General features: G+C 35.5%; 1 long non-coding RNA gene across 2 annotated transcripts in view; it reads left to right on the top strand.

Annotated features, from left to right (window-relative positions):
* Nucleotides 1–14,836, top strand: part of LOC135971966 (uncharacterized) — a 383,403-nt gene that overhangs the window by 217,431 nt on the left and 151,136 nt on the right. For both annotated transcript variants that reach the window (XR_010588446.2, XR_012415745.1), the window contains one exon: nucleotides 14,028–14,333. This is a non-coding gene — a long non-coding RNA (uncharacterized lncRNA). The remainder of the gene's footprint in view (nucleotides 1–14,027; nucleotides 14,334–14,836) is intronic.

Genomic DNA, 14,836 nt, shown 5'->3' on the forward strand with positions numbered 1-14,836 from the left:
ATCTTTGAGGTGGTTTCTGGTACAGAAAGTTAACAGTAAACTCTGTACCAGGAAGCACTAGTGCACACTTGCTTTAAGTTATTTTAAAGACAGTGCTTGTTGTTTACTTGACTTTTTGAAAATACAATATATAGAATGAGGAATACTTGAGGGATGCTATATGAAGATATCCACTGATATTTTATAAAAGTTTTGAAAGTTCGGGGTTTGATTCTATTTCTTCTCAAGTCTAGAGTTTAAAAGTAATTTAAGAACGAAACAAAAGTCTCTACAGGGACCTTTTAGTTTGTAGGCTTACCGATAACATTTTGAAAAACTCTATTTCTATTAAGCACTGCAGTTTTTCATTAGATTTCAATAGCCCTTTTTCTCTTTCCCTCTGACACGTTGCAAGTAACAGATCTGTACAATTGGAATGTAACACTTTACTGTGGCTTAGCATTAATTGTCTCTCTTAGCACAGGCAAATAGAATTTAAAACAATGCTTTGAAGAATATTAACATGAAGTGCAGCCTTTTCACTTTTCAGTCATGCAGAGAAGTGATTTCGAAGTGACATTAACTTTCAAATAAAATTCTTTTGAGGAACCTTATAATGCTCACCCCTCCCCGCCTTTTTTTGGTCTTTGGAAGACTTCCTAGCTATAATTTTTGACAATCTTTAGGTGCATTCATGTTTTTAGATTGCTTCACATAAGTCAAAATAACTTGGTACTATAGAGCTTTAAAGTTTAATACTAATGGTTTTAAATAATGCTCTTTTTGAAAACCATGTTGGACTTTTCTATTAACTTTTATCATTATTTGCCTTGGAGAAGCATCTTAAAGAGACTTTCATAAAGCCACAGCTTCTCTAATCTATTTAAATCTCTTGCATCTGTGAATTTCATATTTGATTGTACTTCTAACCCAATTCCAAGTTATATCTAAAAGCTTTTTTGTTTTGAAAGAAGTTTGTTGTTTGTAATTAATTTTTGAAAGTAATTTTGAGTAAATTTGAAGTAATTTTAGTAAAATGAATAAAAGTAAATATGAGTAATTTTAAATGAGCCATATAGAGTATTGGGAAAACTATTATATGCATATTTTCCCCTGCTTTTGCATGTAGAACTCCAGAAAGTCAAAACATCAAGGAATATTTGCCATTTCTTTAGGAATCTCATGATTTTCCCTTTTTGGAACTTCTGTCAACATGTAAGTGGATGGTGCATTTATTTAAGATCACTGGTAAATCTTAGTAATATTTCATCTCCACTACTGAAAATAACAACGGTTTTTTTTATTTCATATGATTCTATGAGGCTTCTGGATGGTTCTTCTGCTACATGTTGTGTCGGCTGGGGTTCCTCAGGTAGGTTTGTCCACTTGGCAGATGGTCTAGCATGCAAGATCATCTGCACCTGTCTCATGTCTGGGACTGCGGTGTTGACTGTTGGTTGGGGTGACTCAGTTATTCTCCATGTGGCCTTTGTCTTCTGGTAGTATTTTTTGAGAGCAAAGCTGCAAACTAGTACAGCATCATTTTTTTACCATATTCTATTGGTCAAAGTAAGTTACCCAGTTTCAAGGTGGTGGAAATCGACCCTACCTCTTGATGAGAGAAACAGCAAGTGCAATTCTAGCATATTCTAGAGACATATCCTTCATGAGATCTATGATTTGTAATTCTGGGGGTGGGGGCAATGGTTTCTTAGATATGATAGCAGAAGCAAAAGCAACGATAAAAGGTATATTGGATTTCATCAAATTTAAAAACTTTTGTGCACTAAAGGATTCTATCAAGAGACTGAAAAGGCAAACTACCAAATGGAAGAAAATATTTGCAAATCATGTATATGATAAAAGACTTTCAATCTAATATATAAACATTTTTTACAACTTAACAAAAAGACCAACAACCCAATTAAGAAATGGTCAAAGGACTTGGTAGAGATTTTTCCAAAAGAGTTATACAAATGGCACATGAGCATGTGAAAAGATGCTCAACATCATAAGTCATTAGGAAAATGCACATCAAAAGCATAAGATACCACTTCACACCACACATAAGTTTTGCAAGGATGTAGAGAAATTGGAACCCTCATACATTGCTAGTGCGAATGTAAGTGTGAATGTAAAACCATGTGGCTGCTTGGAAAACAGTTTGTCAGATGTTTAAAACATTAAACATAGATTTACCATATGACTTCTAGGTATATATAACTGAAAGAATTGAAAACAGATGTAAAAAACTTGTACACAGATGTTCATAGAAGTACTATTCATAACAGCCAATAGATGGAAACAGTCCAAATGTCCATCAACCGCTAAACAGATAAATAAAATGGGCATCTTCTATAAGACAGAATATTATTCATCCATGAAAAGGAATGAAGTACTGATACCTGTTACAACATGGCTGAGCCTTGAAGACATTACGCCAAGTGAAAGAAGCCAGATACAAAAGGCCACGTATTGCGTGGTTCCATTTACATGAGATATCCAGAATAGGCAAAATAGAGACAGAAAGCAGGTTAGTTAATTACCAGGGAGTGGCTAGGCACAGCGGCTCACACCTGTAATCCCAGAACTTTGGGAGGCCAAAGCAGGTGGATCGCTTGAGCCCGGGAGTTCAAGACCAGCCTGGGCAACGTGGCGAAACCCCATCCCTATTAAAATACAAAAATTAGCTGGGCGTGGTAACAGACGCCTGTAGTCCCAGCTGCTCGGGAGGTTGAGGCAGGAGAATTGCTTGAGTCCTGGAGATTGAGGCTGCAGTGAGCCAAGATTGTGCCACTGCACTCCAGCCTGGGTGACAGAGCAAGACCTTGTTTTTGTTAATGTGAAAAAAAAAAAAAAAGAAAGAAAGAAAAATACCAGGGACTGAGGGAGAGGAGAAAATGAGGAATAACGGGTATGAGATTTCTTTTTGCAGTGATGAAAATGTTCTGGAACTAGAGATAATAGTAATGATTGTCTGACATTGTGGTATTATTAAATGCCAGTCAGTTGTACACTTTGGAATTGTTGAAATGGTGACTTTTATGTTCATGTTTTACCACAATAAAATAAAGCTATTGGGAAACTGGACTTGCTTGGTCTTGTGCCTCAACCATGAGAACATACTCAGGCTAGTCAGTGGGATGTTAAAAAAAGTGGAACTAAATTGAATCTCCTCATCTGCACCAGCTAAAGCTATTCTAAGTTGCCAGACGGTCATCTAACATCAAAATATATGAAAGTGTTGGGCCAAGATCAGCAGAACCACCTGATCTACTCCTAGGTGACTCTAAATGTGTTAGCAATAGATGCTTATCATTTCATGCTGCTGAAATTGTGTAATTTGTTTTACTGCATTATTGTGACAATATGACTAATATATCTAATACCATTACTCATTAAAAGAAATCAGGGCTTCTCAGAGAAACAGATGATTTGAAGACTCGGGTAAAGAAGGTGAAAGGTAGATGTTCAACATCTCATATACAGGGAATCTTTCAAGGAATAATGAGGTTGACTTAAAAGGACACAAAGTTCTGGAGTTGGATAGTAGTCATGGCTGCATATTGGCATGAATGTACTTAATGCCACTTAATTGTACACTTAAAAATGGTTAAAATGGCATTGTTTTTGTTGTTTGTTTTGAGACAGAGTCTTGCTCTCTCACCCAGGCTGGAGTGCAGTGGCACAATCTTGGCTCACTGCAACCACCGCCTCCCAGGTTCAAGCAATTCTCCTGCCTCAGCCTCTGGAGTAGCTGGGATTACAGGCGTCTGTTACCACGCCCAGCTAATTCTTATATTTTTAGTAGAGATGGGGTTTCACCATGTTGGCCAGGTTGGTCTCCAACTCCTGACGTCAAATCATTCGACCACTTCAGCCTCCCAAAGTGCTGGGATTCACAGGCGTGAGCCACCCCACCTGACCAAAATGGCAAATTTTATGTTATGTTATTTTACCACAGTTTTAACAAAGGACACAGAAACCAGGTGAAAGGGATTCCTGCTGGTCAGCTATTTCAATATGAGCATTAAATTTGAGCCTCAAAAATAATGATCGTACTATATTAAAACATATCAAATATGTGAAAATCTTGAGTCCACAATTACATTAGAAATAAAACAAAAAGCAAGCTAAAATGATTGGTGGTTACCAGAGGCTGGGAAGGATAAGGCGGAGGAGTGGGAATAAAGAGAGATTGATTAATGAGTACAAACATACAGTTAGATGGAAGAAATAAGACCTAGTATTAGATAGATTAGTGGGATAACTGTAGTTAACAATAATCTATTATACATTTCAAAATAGCTAGAAGAGAATAATTTGAATGTTCTTTACACAAAGATAAATATATATGGTGTTGGATATCCCAGTTACCCTGGTTTGATCTTTACACATATCAAAATATCACATGTACCCTGAAATTATGTACATCTGTTATACATCAATAAAAAAACCAAAGTGAGAAAAACATTCATTCATCAACAATCGAGGTGACTATTATGCCAACATAAAGATTCAACATTAAGGGATCACAACAATGCAGGATCCTGCATTAGGTCTTTATTTAGTTAAGACAGATGTAAATGCCATTTTCTGGGACAAATGGAGAATTTTTGGGGAAAACACATAACCTCATGGTAGAGATTGTTAATTGTCTTCAAATAGTCATTTTTTTTTTCTTTTCTTCATTTAGATATAGAACTCCTTGAGTTTTAGCAGCAATCAGACCTCCCAACTAGAGACTACATTTTCCAGTCGTCTTGTAGCTTGGGTTGGCCATGTCATTACTTTAAGTTTTGTAAAAATATATTTTACATATAGTATTTCTTGTTATTCTTTGATTAATTTAGAAAGTAGAAAGCTAAACCTTAGTTATATAAATGGTGTTCTACAGAATAATATGTTCCAAGTGTGTAGCTTGCTGATGAAGTGGCTTAATACAGGGTAATACCAACTAAGGTAACCACAGGGAGGAAGTTATGATATCTTTTAGATCAGTGTTTCAAACTGAGTTCTGTAGATGTCAGGACAGAAGAGGGTCTCTACAAATGTTTAATTTGAATTTGCTTTAAATTTGTTTTAATTCATTTATTCATTCATTCATTTTTTTCAAATTTTAGATTCAGGGGTACATGTACAGGTTTGTTACAAGAGTCTATTATGTGATGCTGAAGTTTGGAGTACAGTTGAACCCATCACCCAGCTAGTGAGCATGGTATTGAATAGGTAATTTTTTAGACTTTGTCCCCCCGCACTCTTCCCCCTCTTGTAGTCCCCACTGTCTGTTGTTCCCATCTTTATATCCATGTGTACCCAATTTTAGCTCCCACTTATAAGAGAACAAGCAGTATTTGACTTTCTGTTTCTACATTAGTTTGCTTAGGATAATGGCCACCAGCTACATCCACGTGGCTGCAAAGGACCAGGTTTCATCCTTTTTTGGACTGCATAGTATTCCATAGTGTGTATGTACCACACAGTTTAAATATTTTTAAAACAATATTTTTAAACCACTTTTTAAAAGCAACTGTTATAAAATATTTTACTGATAGTGATGAGAATTCTGAGGATACAGTATGACAACTGCTATTATTTGAGATTAATTTCTTGTGTGATTTAGGATTATCTTAATATTTGCCACTACAACAAAATACAAAGACTGATTGGATGGTAAGGCTGGTGTAGCTACAGCTGACAACTATAACCACTAATTTAAAGATTTGGGGAGTCCATCTGAACAACGTTATTTTCTTTGAATATGAACTAAACTTATATTAATAAAACACTATTTTATGTGTTAGAGTTGAGTGCAGAATTTTATTTGACAAGACGGTTTATTACTAAATGAAATTTGAAATCTACTTAGATTTTCCCTGTAGAATAGTGATTGTCTGCACTGGGTTTTGGACAGGAATCACCAGGCAGATAATATCCTATTTAGGTGGATAGCCAGTGTCTGATAAAAGGGCACTTTGCTGTTGATGGAAAGAAGATCGATATACTTTATACATGGAGCATGGACAGTGAAGTTGCTGGTCAGAGCCTAATTTATATTTAAGGGTTAATTAAGGGCTACCCCACGTTGCTGCATTTGGGCACAGGAGTAAGGACAAAACTTTCCTTATATTAACTCTGGATCCCTTCAGGTGCTAAATAGAGTCTGCTTGAAGGCTGAGAGTTTTGTGTCTTAAAGATAGAAGAATATCCTTCCTTGAATATTTTTGAGGCCACAAATGGTTAAACACCTACATTTATCACTATAACCTTAAGATTAATCAATAAATACCAGTTTCTTTGGATGAGATTGTGTCTTGATCGTTCCTCTAAAAGTAGGTCTCTGTAGAGCAGCAGTTTTTACCATTATCTGGAAGGTTGTTAGGAATGTAGAATGTTAGGCATTACCCCAGACCTATTGAATCTGAATGTGTGTTTTAAAAAGATCCCCAGGTGATTCATAAGCATATTACCTTTTGAGAACCGCTTCATAGCAAAGTGAATTCTGAGGCAATTCATTGAATTAATTAGCTGAATAGAGATTTTAAAAATATTGTCTCCTTTGATGACCCAATTCACAGTTTGGGTTTAATTATCAATATTTAAATGTTTTCCGGTCAATATCTGCCTAATAGTATGAGCTTTCCTATAGCCAGGAGCACAGTCTACTATAGAATTTGGTTATGGAAATTTCAGAATTCCAATGGGCTTTGTGTACCTTGCTCTGAATTGTAGCTTGCTCTGAATTGTGTGTGGTATTGGAACATCTGCAATTGGAATGTCAGGCAGTATTCTTGTCTGTTGTATTAACTATGACAACCCATCTTTTATGGTGTTCAGATTGTCAGTAATTTTGAACAATTAATAACTGATATGTCATTAAAACGGAAAGTTTTCAAAATATTTTAACATGCATTATCTTATTTAGACTTCACTGTAACTCTGTGTGGTAGTTTTCTAAAATCCTCATTATAGAAGTAAAGAATCTGTCCAAGGATGATGGATTATACTGATCACAGGGAGTAAATGGTAGAGGGCCTGGGGCTTGAATTCAGGTTACCTGACTTCTAATTTAGTACTTTCTTCACCACACATTTTTTCTCCTTTTCTCTTGTGGATTTTGTTTATCTCAGAATTTTCTTAAATACTGTGTTATCCAGTGTACAGGAGGCAATGGCACGTAACTCAAAGAAATTGATCTTTTAATATAAACTGTATCTGTGTTCTGCCCTAACTCTAGTCAAGAAGAAAGCTTTACTGAGTTTAAAGTTGTCTCTGCTCAATTCAATTATAATCTGCCCTTCAACTTAATAATTCTAGGATCTTAAAGCAAAATATACAGCCTTTCCTTTATGATTTTTTTATAGATTCCTACTTGAAGAAGAATGAGGTAGCACTCATTTCAGATTTATTATCATTTTAAACAATAAGCTTCCTAGTTACGGGGATATTCATGAAAATATTATAAATAATGGCTATTTGTAGCACTTGAAGGGCTTTATTAATAAGTTATGTCAAGCCATCTAATGCATTTTCCTCAGAGTTATTATTCACCAACACTTTATAGATTAGATTTCTGTTTTTATATTGCTTTTGAAATGTGGTAGGATTCTTATACTCAGGGAAATATTCTTTTGTTTCTCTGTTCAGTTTACTTGACGGTATCATTTACTCAGTTCAGGTATCATTTCCATGTAAAATTTACACACTGGAATTTGTAGTCATTATAAAATAATTGTCTCTATGGCTTCAAAACTGCCCTTTTGATTTCTAGGATCACTCATTTGCTTTCTTCTTATTGTAAACAATCAGATATATTATTTGTATCTGGCTAATTGTTTATCATAACTTGATTTTGCTTCTTCAATTATATTTGTTTGCAGCTCAGGAAAATATATACAATATGTTCTAAGTGTCTAAGACTATTTTTCTTGGGATAATTAACTTGTCTTGATTAGTTTTAAAATAAGTGGCCTTCAAATTCAGGATATTTCACTCTACCTTTGCATCCTCTCTTGATTTGCCTTCAGGATATCACCAGTGGAATGTCCTACTCCCAATTGAGGTTTTGTGGGCTTGAAAATAGGGTTCAGTTTCTCTTCCTTACAAAATAGGCACCCTTTCTAACTACCCAGACTTACCATCTTTACAAGATCTCAGGGCTTCCGCTTTGCTGAGATTCGGTGCTCCTTTCCCCCTTTGCATCCTGCATTTAGTTGGTGACCAGCTTTGGTGCTGGATGCTGAATTCTGTCTATGCCCTTTGTCCCCAAATTCATATGTTGAATTCCTAACTCCCTCTACCTCAGAATGTGACTGTATTTTGAGATCCCATCTTTCAAGAGGCAGTTAAGACTAAATAGAACCATCAGGTGGGCACTAATCCAATATGACCAGTGTCCTAATGAGAAGAGGAAATGAGGACACAGACGTACACAGAGGGAAGACCATGTGAAGATGGTCTTCTAGACAGGAGAAGATGGCCATCTATAAGCCAAGGAGACAAGCTCTCAGGAAAAACTAACATAGCTGATATCTTGATCTTGGACTTCTAGCCTCCAAAATAGAGGAAACACATTTCTGCTGTTTAAGCTGCCCAGGCTGTGATGCTATGTCATGGGAGCTATAGCACACTAGTACACTTGGCAGTTCTCTGTAGGGTCTCTTGAATTTGGACCAGCTGAAGGGTGTATTTTGATTATTTATTATCACTTTATAGAGTATCTAAAACAGCACTACATTTTACGTACTTTGGCCTAATTGAGAGATCAGTTATTTTGGAAAAAAAAATTATTTGTTCTGTGATTCTCAGTTTAGAAGTAACCTCCTTGAGGAACTCATTCTTTAGGCTCCTTTGCACTTAGTGCTTGTCCCAATTACAGCACTTTATTACACTTATCACACTAATTACAATTGTATATTTTATCACTTCTCTCTCCTACCCACTAGCTTGTAAATCCCTAAGGTCAGGGATTGATTTTTAAACATTATTATATTCATACCACTTAGCATAGTGCGTGACATGAAGAATGTGCTCAATAAATATTTATGAATAAATTACTCTATATTAGTATCAGTCAGGATGCTGAGATTTTTACAGTAACAATCTCTCAATGTCTTAAAACATCAAAAATTTCTTTCTTGCTTATGATACATATTCATTGTGGTTCTACTGGAGGCTCTGCTCTGTGTTATCCTCACTGCTGGGTCTGGGTTCTGGGAGCAGCCCACCACTTAGGGTATTGCCTGTCACTGTGGCAGAGGGAAAAGGACAGCATGGTGAGTCTTGTGGCAGCTCATAAGTCTTCGGCAGCTATCGTTTCTGGTCATATATCCTTGATCAGAGCAATTCACATAGCCACATGTGATGTCAATGAGGGGAGGGAATTGCCATCCTATCATGTGCCAGGAGTAGAGAAAAGCCGGAGATATTTGTGAACAGCATTAGTGACTGCCAGAAACTCCCATACATGGTATATTGTTTCATTTATGATTTGCTCTTTTTGTTTTGCTTTTTTTTTTTTTTTTGATATAGAGTCTCACTCTGTCACCTAGGCTGGAGTGCAGTGGCACAATCTTGGCTCACTGCAACCTCTGCCTCCTGTGTTTAAAGGATTCTTGTGCCTTAACCTCATAAATATATTAGTGTCTGTGGTATTCATGGATTTAATCTCTGGTTGGTATAGAAGTGCATGGTTGTGGGTTATTACTATGTAACTGCTTCATTATTTAATATAGAGTCCTTACAAGAGAACCAACTATGTGTGATCTCAAATTACTGTTTTTTTCTGTCAAAACATAACTTCTTCCAATATAGATGACCCTGATGTTGTTGAGAAACCTGAAAATATCATACCCTTTCTAAGCAAGCCAATATGAATCTATAGTGAATCATTCACTGTTATCAAGTGGGATTTATTCCTGGGATGCAAGGATGGTTCAACATCTGTGATATATCACATTAACAGAATGAAGAACAAAACCATATGATCATCTCAGTAGATGCAGAAAAACATTTGACAAAATTCAACATCATTTTATGATAAAAGCTCTAAAAAAAATTAGGCACAGAAAGAATGCACCTCAACACACAATAAGGGCCATATATTAAAAGCCTGTACTAACATCATACTCAGTAAGAGTTGAAAGCTTTCTTTCTAACATCAGGAATAATATGAGGATATTCACTCATGCCATTTCTATTCAATATAGTCCTTGTCCAGAGCAATTAGGCAAGACAAAGAAAAGGCATCCCAATAGGAAAGGAAGAAGTGAAATTGTTTGTTAGCTGATGACGTGATCTTATACATAGAAAACCCTGAATACTCCACCAAAAACTGTTGGAACTGATAAACGAATTCAGTAAAGTCTCAGGGTACAAAATCAATACACAAAAATCAGTAGCGTTTCTTTAGCAACAACGAGCTGTCTGAAAAGGAAATAAAGAAATCAGTCCCATTCACAGTAGCATTAAAAAAAACTAAAAATAAGTTTAATCAAGGAGGTGAAAGATCTGTATACTAAAAACTAAAAGACACTAATGAAAGGAATTAAAGGTTATACAAATAAATGGAGAAATATTCTGTGTTTATGGGTGGGAAGAATTAATATTGTTAAAATGCCCATACCACTGAAAGCGATACAGAGTTAATGTAATCCCTATCAAAACTGCAATGCTATTTTTCAGAGATCTAGAAAAATAATCTTAAAATGTATATGGAACCACAAAAAACCCTGAGGAGCCAAAGCAATTTTGAGCAAAAAATCAAAACTAGATGTATCACACTACCTGACATCAAAACCTATTACAAAGCTATAGTTATCAAAGCAGCCTGATATTGTAATAAAAACAGACACATCCACCAATGAACAGAATATATAGCCCAGAAATAAATTAATGCATTTATAGTCAATTGATTTTCAATATGGTGCCGAGAATACACATGGAGAAAGGACAGTCTCTGCAATAAATCATGTTGGAAACATTGGATATCCACATTCAGAAGAATGAAATAGATCTCATGCCATATAAAAAAATCAACTCAAAATGAATTAAAGACTTAAACATAAGATATAAACTGTAAAATTACTAGAAGAAAACATGGAGAAAAATTCATGTTTTCTTGAGTATGACCCCAAAAGCACAGACAACAACAGCAAAGATAAACAAATGAGATTACATCAAACTAAAAAGCTTCTGCATAGCCAAGGAAACAGTTAATAGAGTGAAGAGATAATCCATAGATTGGGAGAAAACATTTGCAAATCATACATCTGATAAGGGGCTGATATCCAAAATATATAAGGAACTCAACTCAATCACAAGAAAACAACCCAATTGAAAAAAATGGCGAAGGACCTAAATAGGCATTTCTTAAAAGAAGATACGAATGACCAACAGATACATGAAAAAACACTCAGCATCATTGATTGTCAGGGAAATGAAAATCAAAACAAAGGGAGCTATCACCTGTTGGTATGGCTATTACCAAAAAGATAAAAGATAACAAATGTTGAAGAGACTGTGGAGGAAAGGGTACCCTTCTACATTGTTGGTGGGAATGTAAATTAATACAGCCATTGGGGAAAAAGTATGTTGGTTCCTCAAAAAACTAAAAATAGGATTACCATATGATTCAGCAATCGTATTTCTGGGTGTATATCCAAAGGAATTGACATCAGTGTGTTGAAGAAGTATCTGCACTCCCATGTTCATTGTAGCATTATTCATAATAGCTAAATATGAAAGCAACCTAAGTGTTCAACAACAGATGAGTGGATAAAGAAAATGTTATGTAAACACACACACACACACACACACACACACACACACAATAGAGTATTCAGCCTTAAAAAAGAAGGGAATTCTGTCATTTGCAGCAACATGGATGAACCTGAAGGACATTATGCTAAGTGAAATAAGCTAGGCACAGAAAGATCAGTGCCACATGCTCTCACTTACGTGGAATCTAAAAAAGTTGAACTGAGAGCAGTTGAGAGTAGAATGATGATTACCAAAGGTTGGGAGTGGTCGGGGAAATGGGAGCTGTTGATTCAAGGGTAAAAAATTTCAGTTACAGAGTAGGAAAAAGATGTAGTAATCTATTGCATGGAATGGTGACTGTAATTAATTACAATGCATTGCATATTTTGAAATGGCTTAAAGATTGTATTTTAAATCTTCTCACCACAAAAAAATTGATGAGTATGTGAGGTGATGGAATTGCTTGATTTAATCATTCGTAATGGAAACATATATCAAAATATCATATTGTACCACATAAATGCATACAATTATTGTCAACTAAAACAAAATGTAATTTAAAAATCCACAGTGAAAAAAAATTTGAGTATGCATATATTTAAAATATGTGCATGGGTAAAACTACCCTCAAATATTCAAACCAAATGATATTCTGAGAAGAATATTTGTATTACACAGGGTAGACAAAGAGTTATATAACTAGTATGCAGAGAGATTTCATAAAATAATAAGAGGAACTACAGTCCATTAGGAAAATTAGTAAAGGTATGAACAGGTCATTCTTGTGCAGGCTCACACACATGTGCATGTACACACACAGCCAACGAACTAAGGAAAGACACTAACTCTCAGCGCTGATGACGATGGGGGAAATGAGCATTCCTAGACACTGTTAGTAAAGTGTAGAATGGTATAAGCCTTTGTGGGTAATGTCTTGGCATACATTTTAAAATTTTAAATGTTTATATATTTTGACCTAGCCACCCAAGTTTTTGAAATCTATTACCTAGAAAGAAGAGGGAAACTCATTGCAGCACTGTTTATAAAAGCAAAAAATTAGAAGCAAGTTAAATACCTCTCGGTAAGGGAAAAGTGTATCCATAAAGTGGAACAGTATGCATATATTAGAAAAAGGAGGAAATAAGATTTATTGAGTGCTTACTATGTTCCATAGACAATTGTAAGTGCTCTTTTGAGAATAGGTTTGTAAATAAGAACAAGATAATATATACATGATATATTAAGTAAAAAATAAGGTTTCAGACCAATATGAAAATAAATGCAATAAATAAATGTAAGTATAAATATATTATTGTAAAGGTCCAAATATTTATATTTTATATATTTCTACATATAGATATATAAATATAGACATAGTTGTACAAATATAGGAAAAGTTGGGAAGGCTATACTCTGAAGTCTTAATGATTAAGTCTAGGTATTGGATTAGATGGGGGGAGGCTTTTATTTCTTACTTAATTATAGAACCAAGGGATTATGGGTAATTTTTACTTTTTTGTGTTTTTCAAATAAAAAAACAAATAAAAACATTTTGGTGGTGATGGTGCAGGAATAGTAGTGATTTGCTCCACCGTGGTAAACATAGCTTGATCTATGAATGTGGTTGTTGGCAGAAAATCTTGGAAGCAGAGCTCTTCTTTGATGAACTGGTCAGAGAGAACTGGATGTTCTCCTAATTGGGGAGCCTTAATTCTGTGTGTAATTTATAACTAAGAATACATTTGAATTTTTTTCCCTTTTTAAAAAACTTATAAGTTCATAGGTACATGTGCAGGATGTGCAGGTTTGTTACATAGGTAAATGTGTGTCATGGGGGTTTGTTACACAGATTATTTCATCACCCAAAATACACTTTAACAATAGACAATAATTATTTCCCTTATTGAGATTGGCAGCCACCAGGGAAAGGGAAATTTTGGTAGTTACAATTGGGAAGATGAAGGATAGAGAGGTATATTTTGAGAAAAAAGTGTAGATGGGGTAGCAGTTTGGATTATTGTGGTGTCACATGAGGACTCTTATCCCAGGGGGGTTGGATAAACTAGGTAGGGGTAAATGCTTTTTGATTACTTTTGCATACCTGTCTTTGGTTCTATTGCTTGTTTTGCCATGAAAGTAATTTAAAATTCTAGATTAACGATGCCTAAGTTCGAGTATTAGGTCTGATTTGGAGGGATCAAATTTTATTATCAGTGTTTACTTAGCAGTTTCACTTTGTCTAGCCCAGGACTTCCTTAATGTTTCTCTCCTTTCCATTCTTCCTTCAGAGTCACGGAGAAGAGGAGACAGCGTGTGCAAGGGAATGAAGAAAAGGACCAAGACTATTTTCAAATCACCCATGGCACTACTAGAAAAGTATTTCAGCAAAAAGACTGGCTGATTTTATGATTCCTGTGTCCACCACATCCCTCTAATTTTTACATACGTACCCCACATCTCTCCAGATTTCAGGAAGACTATTATTCTTTGACTTTAGCTTTCTGATGAGTTCACAAAAAGCTGTTAGTGTGCTGTTGGTCCAGCTTTTTTCTTGTTGGAAATATGAGAGCTACAGTTCTGAGATGAAACCACAGGTAAGTGTTATAATTTTAAGTAATTGAATACTAAAGTGATGCAGGTGAACTAAATTAGGTTAAGTAGTAAAGAAAACTAGACCGAAGTCTAAAAGATATATGATTAGAAAGGATACATAAGCACTATAATTAAGAAAACAGCATCAGCAAAAAAAAACCCACTCAGTTTTATAAAATGATTTTTGGCCGGGCACCAAAATCCCAGTACTTTGGGAGCCTGAGGCAGGCAGATCACGAAAGAGAGAGAAACCATCCTAGCCAACATGGTGAAACCCCGTCTTTACTAAAAATACAAAAATTAGCTGGGCGTGGTGGCACGCACCTGTAGTCCCACCTACTTGGGAGGCTGAGGCAGGAGAATCACTTGAACCCGGGAGGCAGAGGTTTCAGTGAGCCAAAATCGTGCCACTGCACTCCAGCCTGGCAACAGAGTGAGACTGTGTCTCAAAAAAAAAAAAAAAAAAAGATTTTTAGTTATTTGTCAGTATCTATGGAACATTTAC

This window comes from Macaca fascicularis, chromosome 7 (genome assembly GCF_037993035.2).
Source record: "Macaca fascicularis isolate 582-1 chromosome 7, T2T-MFA8v1.1".
Classification (NCBI taxonomy): domain Eukaryota; kingdom Metazoa; phylum Chordata; class Mammalia; order Primates; family Cercopithecidae; genus Macaca; species Macaca fascicularis.